This window comes from Canis lupus, chromosome 29, assembly GCF_003254725.2.
Source record: "Canis lupus dingo isolate Sandy chromosome 29, ASM325472v2, whole genome shotgun sequence".
NCBI lineage: Eukaryota > Metazoa > Chordata > Mammalia > Carnivora > Canidae > Canis > Canis lupus.
In genome coordinates this window covers 31,322,770-31,337,918 of record NC_064271.1, presented here as the reverse complement: position 1 = coordinate 31,337,918, position 15,149 = coordinate 31,322,770, and the positions used below count along the sequence as shown (strand labels likewise).

Below are 15,149 nucleotides of genomic sequence, written 5' to 3'. Positions count from 1 at the left end.
CAGATTTCAAGAAAGAAGACAATTATACAAAAAATTCCAGAAATAGTCTTAGGGATCCTTTGAGTCTATGTTGGTTCCTAGAATATGCATGTGAAAGGTGACTTTTATGAGGCTGTTTAAAAATTTATTTGAAAGCTATGAGTTTCCAGACCCATAAAAGACAGAGAATCATCCTGGTTCCTATCATCAACAGTGGAGTGTCCAACTGGCCCCCTGAGCATGAAGTTCAGATATCAGAATGACCAGGCCTTAGTAGTGGGGATAAATGATCCCTTACAGTAACAGGTACTCTGGGATTACCCTAACAAAATTTAAAAACAAGTCTCAAGATGATCAAACTAAACCAAAACCAATCTAAATGTCTACCAGAGCAAGGTACAATAATTCTTTAAAAAAATAAAACTTAGACACTCAACAACATGAAATACAAAATTTTCAATATCCAATCAAAAATTCCTAGAGACCTGGGGCACCTGAAAGTCTCAGTCGATTAAGTGTCTGCTTTCAGAACAAGTCAAGATCCCAGGGTCTTGGGATTGAGCCCTGCATCAGGCTCCCTGCTCAGTGGGAAGCCTGCTTCTCCTTTCCTTCTGCTACTCCCCTTACTTGTGCTCTCAGGCTCTCTCTGTCAAACAAATTAATACAATCTTAAAAAAAAATTCCTAGAGATCTTATGAATTGGAAAATATGACCCACAACCGGAAAGAAGATTAATTATATAAATAAATAAATAAATATATATATATATATATATATATATATATATATAAAAGAATCAAAGAGTACATCCACAGATGAAAATTAGGTTTAAAATAAAAAATATATACTTAATGGATATTACAGGTGATAAGAATCTGCATAAAAACAGATCTGTGAATTTGAAGTTGTAGAAATAATGAATATCCAAAATGTAACACAGAGATAAAACACTAAAAAAACATTAAGCAGGGCCTCAGTAAGTTATATGAAATTTATTTAATATACATATATGTGGAGTCTCACAAGGGTAAAGATATTCAAAAGAACAATAGCCAAAATCCTTCCTAATTTGACGAAAATTATATCATCCCACAGATCCAAGAATCTCACTGAATTCTAATCAGAATAAACACAAAGAAACCCAGACACATCATAAACAAATTCCTAAAAACCACTGATAAAAAGAAAAATCAAGGAGCTGAGGCACTGGAAAAATGCTTACATTGTAAGAAGAACAATCAAGGAGATGTTATAGCTACAAAACAAATGACAAGAGAAAAATGAATTTTTTGGTGAAAATGCAACTAATCCTAGAACGTGTCTCTCTGCTTTTAAGCTAGAAGTTGGAATGGAGTTAGTGTTAAGTGTTTATGAAGGTTGCCAGTATGAGTGAGGCACTGAATTTTTAATTTTACTTAGTTGATATTAAAGTGATATTTTAATGGGTTTCTGTACCCCCAAAAAGCTAACAGGACTCTGGTCATCTAAAAATATAGAGATTTACTCTATAAATCAGAAGAAATTTGGTTATTTACATATTATGTAGTATGCTTTTGGTCCCAGAAGTTTACAGAAAATATGATGGTATTAGATGTATTTGAGAAGAACAAGTAAAAAAATTAAACAGTTGCCATATGAAGACTAACTTAAGAGTAGGGTTTTCAGTCTGAAAATACCACACTCAGAAGGTGAATACTCTATAAAATCATAAAAACTATGTTTAGAATAGTCAAAAGCTTTTCATCTGTCTTCAAAGGAGATTTCTACCCTTGAATCTAAGAGGGATATGTTAATTGTTAAAGACAACATTAAAATTTACTAAAGAGAAAATAATTTTGGAGACAAGATTAACATGGCAGTAAATTCTATTCTTCTCTTGAGTTCATGGTTCTAATTTCCAACCTAAATTTGAGATTTACTTAGACACTCATACTGAAAAAAAAAAACAATAACAGCATGAAATATACAAATACTCAAGAAAGTCAGCCAACAATAGTAATTCATGCTATATTTAAAAGCCTAGGAAAAAAATGAAAGGAACACAAAAATGAATAAGGAAAAAATATCATACCCTAAATGTTATAATCTGTTAAAATCTAGAGCTAGTACTCAAATAAGTCCTATAATATACGGTAAAACCTTGCAAATGCTGCAAGATTTACAAAACTAAAGTTGTAATTTCTGAAAAGAAAGATCCTATCTAATTGAGAAGACCAGAGAAGACTTCTTGAATTAGAAGATATCCGAATTCATCATTAAAGGACATTACAAAAATTCAGTTAGCATACAGTTTGTTAATTTCTTAGCATTCAAAAGAGGACAGTCATTTTCCAAATACTTGTAACTCATCTAAATGTACTTGAATGTTTTTTCCATTTAAAAAGTTGGTATAAAACTGCTTAGATTTATAATTCTAAAAAGGGAAACACTGAACTGAAATAACTGATTTATTTAAGCATCTCTTCTTTTTTTTAATTTTTATTTATTTATGATAGTCACAGAGAGAGAGAGAGAGAGAGAGAGAGAGAGAGGCAGAGACATAGGCAGAGGGAGAAGCAGACTCCATGCACTGGGAGCCCGACGTGGGACTCGATCCTGGGTCTCCAGGATCGCGCCCTGGGCCAAAGGCAGGCACCAAACCGCTGCGCCACCCAGGGATCCCTAAGCATCTCTTCTTGGACAAAATAAAGCATAAGAAGGTCCCCCCAAAAAGTCTGAAATTTATTCTTCAGAAAACCATCCACAGTTTAGGAAGACATAACATATCTACCAGGGCAGTGAGAGACAGTTCTTCAATAGAATCCATAATATTGCATAAACACTATTTTGTGAAAAATCTTCAGAAAATCAAGTCCATGTGATGATATATCTCTATCATTCATAAAGAAAGACATTATAATTATAGTGAATATTTAAGTCTTAAATCTCAAACTACTTCCTGAAATAAGCCAAAGCTAGCATTATAAAAGTAAATATGTTAGGGAATATGTACATATGAAGGGAAATATATACAAATGAAGGAAAAAAAGTAATTCTAATCTGAAGATATTTACTGTTAAAATTTTGTGGGTTGTCATTTCTTTCCAGTACTTAGAAGAAAATGAGTTGCAAATTAGAAAAAAAAAAGTCATCAATCTACATACCAATTGCCATTACTTACTATTTCAACACTCATTTTATTATGCTATTAAATCATCTTATTGGATATTGAACAGTCACATACTAATAAGCTATATACCATTTTCTTCATTCTCTTGATGAGCATTTAGCTTGTTTCCAATTCTTTAAGATCACAAACATATCTCAGATAAACAATGACAAATTTAGGAAGGAAAACTTTCTTTCTTTCTTTCTTCTTTCTTTCTTTTTCTTTCTTTCTTTCTTTCTTTTTTTTTTTTTTTTTTTTAGGACAACTTTCAAATACTAAAATTTCCTGGTCAAATATGAAAGAAAAAACACTGTAATTTAGTTATCAATACTCAGCTATTTTCTAGAGACTTTAAGCAGCTTTCTACTCCCACCTGTATTGGCTGTTAATACACTCAAAATAATTTGATGCCTTCCAGCTCTTCCCTAAGTACTATTTTCAAAATATTTTCTGATTCATTAGGTTGAATGGGAAGAATGGGCGAACAGACCATAAATGAAATAAGAAATGGATATCCTATTCTCTGAGATGAAGTAAATGAAGTTTAAGGGCTTAGCTAGATTGTCACTAGCTAAAAATGGAAACAGAATTCTCTTGTACTCAGAAAAAAAATGAATTAGCGTTTGGAGCTTCCCAGGCATATCAGCAAAGTCATTATTATTTAAAAATATAATAAAAAATATTATTCTGATTTCTTTGTTAAATGTATACTTTGTTAAGCCTACATATTTTATTAATATTAATTAATTAATATTAATTAATTAATATTAATTAATATTAAGCATACATATTTTAATAATTAATACTACATAGTATATGTTCAATGTTTATAAAAAATTAACTGTTGATTATAAAGAAATTAAAAACAGTATTAAAATATTTAACTTTCAGCAGCCCTTCTATCACAGTATTGCAATTCAGTTACTACAACTATGAATAACATTCAGAGCAAAAATGAAACTTCCAGGGCACCTGGGTGGCTCAGTGGTGAGCTTCTGCCCTTGGCTCACATCATGAGCCCAGGGTCCTGGGATCAAGTTTCACATCAGGCTCCCTATGGCGAGCCTGCTTCTCCCTCTGCCTATGTCTCTGCTTCTCTCTCTCTCTGTCCCTCATGAATAAATAAATAAAATCTTTTAAAAAAATGAAACTTCCTTCTCATTAAGTTTTGCAAACACGTGAATTGTAGTCACATCAATGTATTCTTTATAAAACTTTTTTTTTTAAACTCGGTACTTCAAACACTGAGTGTAATATTGTGGCAATACCACCCTTTCAGAACCAAGAAACCCAGTTTCCATTTTCCTTTTAACTCCTAGTTTTTGTGTGTAAAAAGATTTAAAGATATAAAATAATTCGCTTTTAATAATCACTCACTGGTAATAAAAATGATATAATAAATTTCATAGAAAATTAATATGAGATAATTTAGGAAGAAAAATGGTTTAAAATGCCACTTACTGGGATATAGAAGGTCTTAAAAATTAGGCAAATAATAGTATTTATTTTCCCTTTTTTTAAAGATTTTAATTATTTATTCATGAGAGATACACAGAGAGAGGCAGAGACATAGGCAGAGGGAGAGGCAGGCTCCCTGCAGGAAGCCCGATGCGTGTCTCCATCCCAGGACCTCAGGATCACGACCTGAGCTAAAGGCAGATGCTCAACCACTGGGCCTCCCAGGTGTGCCAAATAATAGTATTTCATTCCACAGTTCAAAGCAGAACATAAAAATTTATAAAATTATTGTAAGCAATAAAAAAAATAAAATTACTATAAAAATAAGAATGGCATTAATTTTGTAAAGCAAACAATTCTAGCCAAAATATCTTAATAGTAGTGATTAGTTTGGAATAGAACCATTAACTACTAAGAAACAAGTACTTTTATTCTGGTAATTAAGATTAAGTAGTTGACAGGAGAGCAAAAACAAATAAATATATAGATATAAATAATGTAACAACTCTAGTGACAAAAAAGTAGCCATTTTGCATTAGTTATTGTAACTATAAATTGGAAATCAATGAGTATTAGTGAGTCAACATTTTGAACTTAGTTAAGAACTTGAAATATTAATCAACCTCTGTGTTAAACTGATTTAAAATTATTTTGGAAAATCTAAATTAGTAAATGATTGAAATTTTAGAAATAAGGAGTAGTGATAAATGTTAAGCCACCTCTGGTAAAGCGCTTAAGAAGCTGCAGCAGATCTAACCATCGTTTGGCAGAGGGTTATGGTCTAAAGAGACCATCACCCGGGTTCATGAGAGGTCAGACACATCCATGTGTGAATCATGATCAATCTGAAAGACACTGGTTAAGCCAGGCCGAGTAGCAACAGTAAAGTAGGGTACAGATAATGAGTTTCAACTCCTTTCTTTCCCCCTGCAGTAGTCGACTTGGGCTGATATAACAAAATACTACAGCCTGGGTGGTTTAAACTACAGACATTTATTTCTCATGCTTCTAAAGGCTAGAAGTCAAAGGTCAAAGTGCCAACTGATTCAGTTCCCCGTAGGAGCTCTCTTCCTGGCTTATAGAAGGCCACCACCTCTCTTTGTCTTAATTCACATGGTAGAAAGAGAGAGTGAGCTCGGACCTCTCTCCCTCTTCTTAGGATACCAACCGCATCATGGGAGCCTTCATGATCTCACCTAAACCTAATCAGTCCCCTAACATCTCATCATTAAATAATGTCATGCCAAGGGTTAGGGCTTCAACATATGAATTTTGAAAGGACATAATTTAGTCCCTAGAAGTTCACATCACCCAAGAGTAAGAATCTACTTGTGTTTGGAGTTTCCACAAAATGAAACAAACTTTCTGTGAGACATTAGAGAGACTGTGACTGGTGTTATATCTATTACATCAGGGACCACGTAAGCATTTTCTCTTTGTCTTAACACCAAATTCAACGTATAAGATTCCAGTGAGATTTCTACAAATAAGGAAAATTAGCCATCAACTTTAAAAACAAAAAGAATTCAAAGAGATAAAACCATATGGTGATATAACTCAAAAGTATTCACTTCATGGAGTTATCCCAAAGTATACTCAATTCTACAATATGAACAAATTGGCATAAGTCTAGGAAATTTATTGCATGCGATGTTCTTAAAAGCTTTCTGCTCTACAAAATAGATCCTTCAGTCCCACAAATTGTCTAAGATGGCAACGGAATTATGCTTCCAAGATAACTCCACTGGTCAACGTGACCTAGGCGGAAGACTGGCTGAGCTATATAGAGTTGAAACAACAAAATTAGGCTCTTTGTACTTGACTAGGGAAAAGAAGTCAATCAAGGATAGTGCCCTTTGTGATATAAGGGATGGATCGCACTGGCTGATTTTGAACCATTATTTGGCAGAGGGCTGTGGACCATGAGGCCCCATTACCTTGGTTTCTGACTGGTCAACCCACATTCATGTAAAGACCAAGACTTATTTGAAAAGACCCCTTAGTGGGCTACGGCCACACAGTCAGAATAAAGTGTGGAACAAATAATCAGTGTCACTTCATTCTTTGTCACATAACCCTTCTTTTTTAATGCCTGTCGTAAACATTGCTAAAAGAAGTTCCATTTTAGAGATTTTGAACTTTCAAAGATGGTCTATAAATCATTAAATGGATTTCAAAAGCAGTTATGCAAAACTTCCTTTATATGTAATAAGCACATAGCACTTATTATATACTTGCCATTGGTTTATGGGCTTATTAAATATTCAGTCACTTGAAGTCCTTAGGAGAGGGTTCTATCTTTTCCCTTCATTTCCTCTGGGATCATCTTCAGAAAAGTGTTTTAACTTACAGGAGGAAGACACCAATTTGGGCTCTGTATCGAGAATACTCACCACCCTGTAACTTTCATGTTATGCAGAAAGAAAGAGCCACAAACTGCTATGACTTCGTCTGTGACTTATATTAAGAATTATATGCAGGATCCTAGTAACACAGTATCTTATGAATGCCCAGAGATGGTTCTGGCCAATTTTTCCTCAGAATGTATAAGATCCAGCAATCTATTGACTCCAACTAGTTTCCCTGAAATAATACAAAATAGAGTACAAAACATATAAGCTTTTATTCACTTTCACCTGCAAGTCATGCAATAATAAAGGGTATGCTACAGTTCATTTTAATAAAATTTAATAATCTTGGGACGCCTCGGTGGCTCAGCAGTTGAGCATCTTCCTTCAGCTCAAGGCGTGATCAGGGGGTCCTGAGATTGAGTTCCTCATTGTGCTCCCTGCAGGGAGCCTTCTTTGCTTCTCCCTCTGCCTATGTCTCTGCTTCTCTCTGTGTCTCCCATGAATAAATAATTTTTTTAAATAAAATAAATAAAATTCAATAATGTAAATATGGACATTCAAAGCAAAAGCATCATAATATTCACTTTGAATCGATGTATTATATGAGGCAAGCAACGGCAAAATAGTAAGAGGACTCTTCTTGGTTGTCCATTGGGATAAAACTGCTTTCTGTTCCCCATATTCCCCCCTCTGAATAAAACATCTTTCTCCATTTTTAAACTCTCAGGCCACTTAAAGCTAAATTGTAGAAGATAAACACTGTCATGCCCACAGGAGAAATTCACTCACTCCTAGTTCACAGGTCCATTCCATTCTTGTCCTCTTGGTTCCAACTGTCAATTATGACAGTTCCCTCAGGAGTTCAATTTGGACCACTAAGTGATTTCATGTAGGCTACTAAACTGCCTGCAGAGCTGAACAACTTTCAATCATTACTGATGTGGCTTTGGAGGACTGGCCCTGGAGTAAAAGGTTTTAAATCCCACAACCAATCCCCCGACGTTTTCTGGGCTCTCCTGAAATATAGATAAATGCCCTACAGTAGGTGCAATGGTGAATTGCCCTCCACGAAATTGAATATTTAGGGTTGTATTAAGTAGCAATAAAAATGATATAGTGAAAATGCCTACTGTATGTCTAGATCAGATAAAGTTCCTGTTTACAAATTCCTTAAACTCAACTGCTATGAATGCAGATGCAGTGTTATAAATGATAGCATCTAGCAATCCAGGTATTGCAAATAACTGACTCAGAGCATAATTTCTCTTTGGTGGAAAAATGCTGTCCCCATTGCTGCGACAGTCTATGACAATACACAAAACATTCCAATTCTTCCCTACCCTCGCTACATAATGCAGAATCGCTACAGAACCTTAGAAAGTCCCAGGAAATGTAGAAATTGAGAAATATGGATGCCCTTTTCTGAATAGAAGCTATAGGGTTATTATTAATCGTCACCTATTTATAAGCTTAGTGAGAAGTTCAGATTTGTTAAGCTCTTGTGCCACAAATAATAGAAAGGAGAGAGTAACTGTAGGTATAAGGTAACTATGCCACTTAAGTGTCTTAATTCACTAGATATCTGTAGTCTCCATATAGACTTTCTACTAGCTTTTTTTTTCCCCAAAATTTTAATATTAGCATAACTAGTATAGATTATCAGACGGTGAAAAAAAACCAATCTTCGTTTTTAGGAATGCTGCGGTTGGATTTATACATACGAGAATCTCTAACATTTGTAAACTAGCACTATAGGGTACGATACAAATTTTCCACAACATTTTTTAAAGCTGATTAAGAGTGCTTTTTTCATGATGAACACTGAGTGACATATAGGATTGTTGAATCACAGGGATGCCGAGGTGGCTCAGTGGTTGAGTGTCTGCCTTTGGCTCAGGGCATGATCCTCAGGTCCTGGGATTGAGTCTCACATCAGGCTCCTCACAGGGAGCCTGCCTCTCCCTCTCCCTGTGTCTCTGCCTCTCTCTCTAAGTATCTGATGAATAAATAAAATATTTTAAAAAAGAATTGTTGAGTCACTATATTGTATGCCCGAAACTAATATGACACTGTATGTTAACTACACTGGAGTTAAAAAAGAAGATGAATTTTTCAAAGTTTGCCTTGTGATTGGGTTTCATCCTATGAACGGTATAACCACTCCTGCCTCTTTCTAGATGAATAACTAAGCAGTTACGCAACCTCTGGGATGCTCAATTTTCTGTCTGATAACTTCTCTGGAGCTGGATTTGGACTCTGGTTTCTAGTGCTTTCTACTAGGTCTTTCCCAAATTGCTTCTGCAGGGACCGGTGGAGATATGAGAAAGCTTCTTATAATATTATATCTGAAATCACTGTAATTTTGAAGTTAGCACGTTTTCTCAAAAGAGGTTCTTGTGAATCAACACACTGAAGAGGTTTTAATTAACAAGTGACACATCACAGCCCTGGTTGATATTTATCTTATACTTATGGTGCAATTGAGATTCTATAGGTATCTTGCCTTTGGTATTATGATCTAGTCCTTGAGTATAATGGCATATACATAATGAAGACCTGATATCATAGAAGTTCTGGCATTTTGGTCATACACAGACTTTCAGAAATGACTTTCATGTCTCATCCGTCTTCTCTTTGAGTCCTTGACTTTGCAAGTGAAACCCACAATAGTTGCAGAGGAGCCAAGATGATTATGTGGATCTAAACTTCATCTGGACTGTACATTTCATGTACTCAGGTAATAGCATTCAGTATTGGCAAGGGCCCTTTTTCAACATCTGTTAGAAATTTTTGAGATACTGCTACAAATAATTTTTATGGATTCTGATACAAATAATGAGATAATCTGTCGGAGTAATATTCTGGGAAGGTCAGACTCCAGAGATTGGCCAATTCTACACAGACTGCTATATTTATTCAGAAATACGACATATTGGGCTCTTAGCTTCCAAGGTAATGAGACAGATAGAAATTAATATCATATGGTAAATTGCGCGTGTGCGCACGCACACACACACACACACACACACACACACTGGTAGCAATGGTTTGTAATTTACAAATGTCTATACTAAAGCAACATGACAGGATGTAGCCTGAACAGCTCTATGTCTCTCAGAACAAGATGAAAATTACATCTGGAGAGAACCCCACCCTGGATAGGGAGACAATCTGCACTGAGATATCCTCCCGGGGACTAGATACACTGGGAAGCTGATATTTGAAAAGTAGACAATGGTGTTGAGTCTCCTCTTTATAGAGTCTTTGTCTTACAGTTAATGTCTTTTATTAGAAGTGTCTATTTTATACATTTGTATACTTTAAATATATTTGGTTCAATAGTGTAGTCACTGAAGGGTTTCAAAACAAATTCCACCTACAAATTTTTCTCAGAATATGTTATTACTTAAAAAATTTCAAACTATACTGCTGAGAGATCATGTAGGTACAAAATATAAACAACACAACAGATTCTTTGGGCTATTGTTTAATTTAAGATATTTAAATCTCTGGTCAATGGGTTATACGAAATTTGGCAAGGAGGGATAAATTCGTTCATTTGATTTTATACATAATTTTAGTGAGAAATATGTAAAAGTAAAGTGAGCTACTTATGATCTTTATCTATCCTTTCATGTAGCTCTTATTTTCTTACTAAGTTAAATGCAGAGATGATGTATATTATACATTATATGTATATGTATATATAAATAACGCATGTATATAAATATACAAATGTCTAAAATATACAGTTTAACACTGTTTTATATAATTTAGCTCAGGATTTTGAACACATTAGATGCTTAACTCTTCTTAAATTCATTTAAATTTGTAAGTGAAATGTTTAAAATGAACGAATGGGTGGACAAATGTCTACTATTCTTTTTGGTTCTTATTGATATTATTAGTTTGATTTAAATACATACATCTACATCAACACTACTACTCCAACTTCTCAGCCATGCAAATAACAATTTGATTTTTAAAATAATTTTGAGATAATTTTACAAGACAGTATTAATTGGTAAATCCATTGCTTTCAATGACTGCATGATGAATTTTATTGGTGGCCAAAATTCCTGATAGAAGCAGCCAGAGATTCTGTTGGAGGAGAAAGTCTGACAGGTTAACATTTCTAAAAGGCTCTGTCATACTCATGGGCAAGAAATATGTTTTTCCCTTCTTGTGTCAACTGAAAAATCTATTCCATCTTGGTACATATATATTCCATCTCTGTACATATATACTGTATAATCACTGCCTTTGCATATATAGAATAAATACATGCATTTGCAAATATATATTCATAGCTTTTCTGGCACAACCCACCATCTAACTCAAATAGAAGAGCCTATGTACATTAAATACATGTAAACCAAATAGGCTGGAATACACTCTAGAAGGAATTATCATATTTCTGGAAAGAAAAAGCACAATTTTGAGAAAGATATGTAAGAAATACTTTTGACTACTATTGTTAATAGTACATATTGGTAACCATCCTCACAATTTTTGTGAAGTTCTGAAAGGAATATATGCTCACTACTGAATTAAGGGCCATGTGGTTCTATATTTGGAATGGATCTCATTATTTTAAAACTGTGTATAAAGACATTCCTCTTTACAAAAACATTTCAGCATCTATGAAACACGACAGATTCAAAAAGGAAAGAAGAGCTATTTAAAAAATTGGTTGGGGAGTGGCTGTCTCCATTGTATAAAGAAAAAGCTTGTATTTTACTAAAGTATAGTTAGAAATAATAGCTATCACTATGTAGCTATTGTTTAGCTGATAGCTGTGTAGTTTATTTGGTAAAATAAAACTGAGTATTGCTTAGGGTCATAAAAACAAACAGTAATGACCTCAGCTTTGCAAAGATTTATACAGAAAAACATAGGTATTATAACTACATAAGTAGGTTTTATAGGCTTCAGAGTCCAGAAGCCAAAATGATTTTTAAAAGAGTGTTGATACTTTCTTACCTACTGCATATTCAGCAGGCATTATTTGTAGTGTTATCTGATTATCTCTAAGTTCCCATAAAACACTTACATATAACAGCCACTTTTAGAGGACCATCTGCTAGAACTCTAACGGCTCTCCAGTGTAATTCCTCATTTATAATGATACAAGCAACTGCGAAACCTGGCTCTTTCTGGGGTGACCCATGTCTTTAGGCCACGATCCACACACCACACAAAGTCTGCTAAGAATTTGGGCTGAGGGCACTTAATGTGTATCCTTGAGACAAAACTGATGTGCACTCTTAAATTTTAAAAACACTGGAGATCCAACAAAACCTAACATTCAAAAGACTTTAAGTCACTAATAGTTATTACGACTCTTCAATGATAGCAAGTTCCTAAGTACACTATTATTTTTAAAAGAAACATTGTGGGCTGCCCAGGTGGCTCAGGGGTTTAGCGCCGCCTTCAGCCCAGGGCCTGATCCTGGAGTCCTGGGATCGAGTTCCACGTCGGGCTCCCTGCATGGAGCCTGCTTCTCCCTCTGCCCGTGTCTCTGCCTCTCTCTCTCCTCTCTGTGTATTCTCATGAATAAATAAATAAAATCTATAAAAAAAATAAAAGAAACATTGTTCTTCCTCATTTTGTAAAGCTAAAATGAGTGTGAAAATCCAGGTGAGTGTCACACACGGGTGTTTCCTATCTTCAAAGAAGGAACTTATATTAGATAACTTTTATATCTAGTATTTTATATTTTGAGACAAGGAATTTATTTTATACCACTTATCAACATGAAAGTTAATTATAGAATATATGCATAAATTTAAAAAACTGAAGCATCAGAAATTTATTTAAATGTATCAAGATATTATATTTCCTGATATCAAATATCAAAGAAGAATTTTCAGGAAATGTCCCAAGATCATGAGTTTGTGCACGGTGAGAATCAACAGCCATATCTTGACAGACACCATCATTTGCTAAATACTAACTCTCTGCCTGGTAAGTTACTTCACTAAAAGACAATGAAAAACAAATCCTTATTACCTTTAGTCATTATGTGCATTTTAAACACTTAAAATAGCTATATTTCAACAATGTCAGGGGTTACACTTGTTTTGTCCTGCACATGTAGACAGTGTGCCAAGACAAGGAAGAGGCATAATCTAAGTTGGGTAGATTGGTCAGAACTAATAACCTCTAAGCAGAGAAATGACAGTGCGAGACCGAGTTCAAAGCTAAAACTAACAACCAGAAGGATGAAAACCTTTCAGACGCCTGGAAATTAAGAAGAGGAAATGAAAGAGCATCCAAGTAAAAAACAAAACAAACAAACAAGAGGACCATCAAGATTTTAGGTAGACTAGCTCCTGCCAGTTACCTGTTGGGTTATTAACAGTTGCCCTCTGGTGGGCTCCGATATTTGTCAATGCTTTCCTAGATGGTTCATAAGTTATCACTGAATTCAAAAATACAGCAAGCAAGGTAGTCTTACCCGCCTTCTACTGACTTGATAAAATTATGCACATGGGAGCTAACTTGTCCAATAGTGGAGTCTGGATTCAGACCAATGTCTGCCTCGGTTCCACTCCATCATGCTATTACTTCTTAGACAGCTGCACAACACATTTCAAAATTTTAATACTAGAGGATTAGACAAGGAATCAGAGGGACTCAACTGCACTTAATTGAAGGTTATCCCTTCATTCTGAGATCTTCTCAGATCATGAAGTATCACACTAAGGCACTAATATCCACCCCGGCGATCCAAACTTCAAATGATGTGTTGATATGTCCATCCAGGCAGATGACCCCAGACCTTTCTAAACTGTAGCAAACAATGCATTCTATTGTTTTAAAAATATTGTCTATATCTATTTTATGATATAGTATACATGTAATCAACATGGTATGTATATTTTTTTCTGCAAGACAAGCAAATATATAAGTAGAAAAATATTTTTGTAATCCCAAATTTAGTTAAGAAATACAGTCATTATCATGTTCATTTCCATGTTCATGGATATTTATCCTACTTTAAAAATCTGGGTATAAGTAACCCTTAAATTCTATAAAATATATCTACCTAGGTTGAAAAGATCAATCTTTTAAAATGCATCATCAGCCTGTTATAATAAAACTAGCAGTGGCCTAAGAGTCATGAACTAAGGCAAAATGCTTAGTTTCTTTGGATTCTTGATTTCTTACTAGTAGAGTAGAATGGGTTATACTTTTTATAAGATAAAATCCGATCACAAGTAAAACTTTGAGAGATTCAGCTTTAAAAAATATAGATTTATATAGTACTTAGCATATAGTACTAATTTAATAAATGTTAACAACCACCATACCTGTTGCACTACCATCCCTTCCAAGATTTTGTATTTAAATTATGTTTTGTTTTTATATAGCAATTCAAAGCTCACAAAAATGCTTAACTATCATTATATCGCTGATTCTTATAATGATATTGTGATATAGATGGGACTTGTACTACTGGCGCCATTTACACGGAAAGCAGCTAAGGATAAGATGTTCGGTAATAATGATCATATAGCTAAAGGGCTGGGTCTTAGGCCAGCTCACACCTACTTCAGCTCTGATGTTATACAACACTCCTTTTCTTTGTGATGCATATTAGTATAAATCACGGATTAACTCACTTGTTATTTTACTGAGGGTCTCAAGTACATGGAAAAGTGTTTAACCTTGCTCATGAATTAGAGGATCTTATTTTCTTCCCAAGGTGTATGAACCTGGTACTAAAATGTTATTCTGAAGGATAATAATCTTAAAAAATAGTGTTTCTGAAGTACTATAAGACCTTTTCATGTGTCTAACATGCCTTCCTTTAATTTTTTTTTCTGAATCATTTCCCTTTACAATGATAGCGACAAGAACACATTGACGCTAATGCATCAAGTTAACAAGTGTTTATTTAAATTCTTTGACACACGGTCTTAGAAATGCCAGTCATTAATCTACTGCCAGGTATCAACTGGTGAAATATGTCCTTAATTTTCCTCCTTCAGAAAGGATTAGCATCGTACACAAGGCCTGCCAGAGCAAAAACTCTTTGAGCTAATTGTAAATATGTACTGTCATCAAGACCTAATAAATACTGTGAAATACACATTCAAACAAATTGCTTTTATCTGTCCACAATAGTCTTTAAAGTCATTAGCTAGAGCTCACCTGTACGAACACAGGGTAAGGCCATCTTTGTGCCAAACACATGCTGGGCCCTA

At 34.5% G+C, this 15,149-nt stretch overlaps 1 protein-coding gene across 15 annotated transcripts in view; it reads right to left on the bottom strand.

The window, feature by feature from the left end:
• The window catches only part of RALYL (RALY RNA binding protein like), a 712,238-nt gene that overhangs the window by 383,679 nt on the left and 313,410 nt on the right, over window positions 1–15,149 (bottom strand). Inside the window, exon 1 of one of the 15 annotated variants that reach the window (XM_035708399.2) lies at window positions 3,218–3,317. The exons of the other annotated variants lie outside the window; for them this stretch is intronic. The gene's annotated coding sequence lies outside the window, so the exon portion shown is untranslated. Of the gene's footprint in view, window positions 1–3,217; window positions 3,318–15,149 lie in introns of those variants that run through there. 15 annotated transcript variants of the gene reach the window in all.